Below are 4718 nucleotides of genomic sequence, written 5' to 3'. Positions count from 1 at the left end.
GTCCGATGCTTGGGACCATTCCGAGGCGGCCCTGAAGCCTCTTCCGTCTAGCCGTTGGGTCCTTCTCGCCGCATCCCTCGCCCTCGCACCCCGATTGCTATGCGGGTGAGGCTCCTCGGCCGCCTTGGAACTATCTGTGTATCAGACGCGTCGCGGGATAAGGGGTTGTCACTGGTAGTCGCCCCAAGCGCGTCCGATGCTTGGACCATTCCGAGGCGGACCCTGAAGCCTCTTCCGTCTAGGCCGTTGGGTCCTTCTCGCCGCATCCCTCGCCTCGCACCCCGATTGCTATGCGGTGAGGCTCCTCGGCCGCCTTGGAACTATCTGTGTATCGGACGCGTCGCGGGATAAGGGGTTGTCACTGGTAGTCGCCCCAAGCGCGTCCGATGCTTGGACCATTCCGAGGCGGCCCTGAAGCCTCTTCCGTCTAGCCGTTGGGTCCTTCTTGCCGCATCCCTCGCCTCGCACCCCGATTGCTATGCGGTGAGGCTCCTCGGCCGCCTTGGAACTATCTGTGTATCGGACGCGTCGCGGGATAAGGGGTTGTCACTGGTAGTCGCCCCAAGCGCGTCCGATGCTTGGACCATTCCGAGGCGGCCCTGAAGCCTCTTCCGTCTAGCCGTTGGGTCCTTCTCGCCGCATCCCTCGCCTCGCACCCCGATTGCTATGCGGTGAGGCTCCTCGGCCGCCTTGGAACTATCTGTGTATCGGACGCATCGCGGATAAGGGGTTGTCACTGGTAGTCGCCCCAAGCGCGTCCGATGCTTGGACCATTCCGAGGCGGCCCTGAAGCCTCTTCCGTCTAGCCGTTGGGTCCTTCTCGCCGCATCCCTCGCCTCGCACCCCGATTGCTATGCGGTGAGGCTCCTCGGCCGCCCTTGGAACTATCTGTGTATCGGACGCGTCGCGGGATAAGGGGTTGTCACTGGTAGTCGCCCCAAGCGCGTCCGATGGCTTGGACCATTCCGAGGCGGACCTGAAGCCTCTTCCGTCTAGCCGTTGGGTCCTTCTCGCCGCATCCCTCGCCTCGCACCCCGATTGCTATGCGGTGAGGCTCCTCGGCCGCCTTGGAACTATCTGTGTATCGGACGCGTCGCGGGATAAGGGGTTGTCCACTGGTAGTCGCCCCAAGCGCGTCCGATGCTTGGACCATTCCGAGGCGGCCCTGAAGCCTCTTCCGTCTAGCCGTTGGGTCCTTTCTCGCCGCATCCCTCGCCTCGCACCCCGATTGCTATGCGGTGAGGCTCCTCGGCCGCCTTGGAACTATCTGTGTATCGGACGCGTCGCGGGATAAGGGGTTGTCACTGGTAGTCGCCCCAAGCGCGTCCGATGCTTGGACCATTCCGAGGGCGGACCTGAAGCCTCTTCCCTCTAGCCGTTGGGGCTTTCCTCGCCGCATCCCTCGCCTCGCACCCCGATTGCTATTCGGTGAGGCTCCTCGGCCGCCTTGGAACTATCTGTGTATCGGACGCATCGCGGGATAAGGGGTTGGCAGTGGTAGTCGCCCCAAGCGCGTCCGATGCTTGGACCATTCCGAGGCGGCCCTGCAGCCTCTTCCGTCTAGCCGTTGGGGCCATCTCGCTGCATCCCCCACCTCGCACCACGATTGCTATGCGGTGAGGCTCCTTGGCCGCCTCGGAACTAATCTGTGTATCGGACGCATCGCGGGATAAGGGGTTGTCACTGGTAGTCGCCCCAAGCCGCGTCCGATGCTTGGACTATTCCGAGGCGGCCCTGCAGCCTCTTCCGTCTAGGCCGTTGGGGCCATCTCGCCGCATCCCCCAGCTCCTCGGCCGCCTCGGAACTATCTGTGTATCGGACGCATCGCGGGATAAGGGGTTGGCAGTGGTAGTCGCCCCAAGCGCGTTCGATGCTTGGACTATTCCGAGGCGGCCCCGCAGCCTCTTCCGTCTACCCTTTGGGGCCATCTCGCCGCATCCCTCGCCTCGCACCCCGATTGCTATGCGGTGAGGCTCCTCGGCCGCCTGGGAACTATCTTCGTATCGGATGCATCGGCGGGGATAAGGGGTTGTCACTGGTAGTCGCCCCAAGCGCGGTCCGATGCTTTGACTATTCCGAGGCGGCCCTGTGGCCTCTTCCGTCTAGCCGTTGGGGCCATCTCGCCGCATCCCTCACCTCGCACCCCCATTGCTATGCGGTGAGGCTCCTCGGCCGCCTTGGAACTGTCTTCGTATCGGGAAGCATCGCGGGATAAGGGGTTGTCACTGGTAGTCGCCCCAAGCGCGTCCGATGCTTGGACTATTCCGAGGCGGCCCTGCAGCCTCTTCCGTCTAGCCGTTGGGGCCATTCTCGCCGCATCCCCCACCTCGCACCCGGATTGCTATGCGGTGAGGCTCCTCGGCCGCCTTGGAACTATCTTCGTATCGGACGCATCGCGGGATAAGGGGTTGTCACTGGTAGTCGCCCCAAGCGCGTCCGATGCTTGGACTATTCCGACGCGGCCCTGTGGCCTCTTCCGTCTAGCCGTTGGGGCCATCTCGCCGCATCCCCCACCTCGCACCCCGATTGCTATGCGGTGAGGCTCCTCGGCCGCCCTTGGAACCATCTTCGTATCGGACGCATCGCGGGATGAGGGGTTGTCTCTGGTAGTCGCCCCAAGCGCGTCCGATGCTTGGACCATTCCGAGGCGGCCCTGAAGCCTCTTCCGTCTAGCCGTTGGGGCCTTCCCGCCCCATCCCTCGCCTCGCACCCCCGATTGCTATGCGGTGAGGCTCCTCGGCCGCCTTGGAACCATCTGTGTATCGGACGCATCGCGGGATAAGGGGTTGGCACTGGTAGTCGCCCCAAGCGCGTCCGATGCTTGGAGCATTCCGAGGTGGCCCTGAAGCCTCTTCCGTCTAGCCGTTGGGGCCTTCCCGCCCCATCCCTCGCCTCGCACCCCGATTGATATGCGGTGAGGCTCCTCGGCCGCCTTGGAACTATCTGGGTATCGGACGCATCGCGGGATAAGGGGTTGGCACTGGTAGTCGTCCCAATCGCGTCCGATGCTTGGACCATTCCGAGGCGGCCCTGCAGCCTCTTCCGATTAGCCGTCGGGGCCCTTCCCGCCGCATCCCTCGCCTCGCATCCCGATTCCTATGCGGTGAGTCTTCTCGGCCGCCGCGGAACTATACCTGTTTTGCTACTGCAATCCTTCGGCTGGTAACCTCCTCTGCCGCCTTGGAACGTTCTCTTTGTCGGACGCGTCGCGGGTTAAGGGGTTGGCACTGGTAGTCGCCCCAAGCGCGCCCGATGCATAGACCGCTCCGAGTTGACCTTGCTTTCAGCCTCTCACATGCATAGACCTCTCTGAGTCGACCCTGCAGCCTCTCACGTTTAGCCTTTGGAATCTCGCCCTCACAACATGATTGCTATCCTTGATGCATCCCTTGCCTCGAGCCCTGATTGCTTTCTTGGCTGCATCCCTCCTCTCCTCACAGCCCGGTTGTCATCACTGCTTCAGCCGTCGCTTCATGCATTCTGGCTGCTGGGCCCTTCCCACCGCACACCTCGATTGCTATCTCTTCTGCATCACACACCCCGATTGCTATCTCTGCTACATCCCTCGGCTCTCACTTCTGCATCCTTCGCCTCCCACCTCGATTGCTATCAATGCTGCATCGCTAACCTCACACCCCGATTGCTATGATGCGGGAGGCTCCATGGCCGCCTTGGAAATTTCTGTGTGTCGGACGCACCGCGGGATAAGGGGTTGGCACTGGTAGTCGCCCCAAGTGCGCCCGATTCTTAGACCGCTTCGAGGTGACCTCGTAGCCTCTTTTCGTCCTGGCTTCCTGCCTTCAACGCCCTTTTTACACCTCGATTGCTATGCGCGGGCTCGTTGGCGTCTATCACCTCTCTGCGAAGAGTGGCACGATGATTGTTGGGGTAAATCGTAGCATGTCCGATCTCTGGCCTTGGGCCATTGTGAGGGCTGATCGATTTCCTGTGCGCATCTCGTGTTCGCCCAGTAACAGACTCGACGACTTGTAATCGGTCTTGTTCCCGATTGTTCCTGGAGGTAGTCTTCGGAACTCTTGGATTTGACCTGTCCACTCGAACTGTCCTCTTCCGAGGATGCTTGTGTGTGTGTGCTTGTGCCATTTCCTTGGCGGTATTAACGAGATATTAAAGAGCGGAGTGAGCGCCTCGCCCAGCTATGTTTGGGGCTCTCACTCCCTTACCCGGTGTGCGACCGCTTTGCACGTAGGTTGCGGAGCATCGCGACTCTTTCGATGTTTGGCGGTTGTCTTCCGGTGATGCGTTGGTCCCGAAGTGCACGTTACTAGCATTTCTGCCATTGTTCTCGATCTTTGGCACGTTCCTTCGTTGCAATTGGGATATATATCTCCGTTTTATACGCGCAGGCTTCTCCCCGCCTATTCAGCGCTGTCCCACTCTCAGCACTCTCGTGGTCTCCTTGGCTTCTCTCTCCCGTGAGCGAGCTCTCTTCTCGAGTCTTTTCCATGTCCCATGGAGGTTGCCTTGCGAAATTCGGGCACACAAACGTGACCGGATAAGAGCGGAATTGCCTATGAGGAGAAGCTCACCTTAGGGAGCAGCAATGCCGAGTGTTTCGACAGAGGGTAGAGGGGGCGTTGTTTGGCGGTTGCACAAAAGTGCTACGGTTGCACTGAAGGTTGCTTCTTCGTCTCCGACGAACTCTTCGAGGCAAAAAAGCTTGTATACGGGGTCGAGGTGGGACTGTTCGTGCGAGT

The sequence above is a fragment of the Cryptomeria japonica genome, unplaced genomic scaffold (assembly GCF_030272615.1).
Source record: "Cryptomeria japonica unplaced genomic scaffold, Sugi_1.0 HiC_scaffold_229, whole genome shotgun sequence".
NCBI classification, from domain to species: Eukaryota; Viridiplantae; Streptophyta; class Pinopsida; order Cupressales; family Cupressaceae; genus Cryptomeria; species Cryptomeria japonica.
This window is presented reverse-complemented; position numbering follows the sequence as displayed.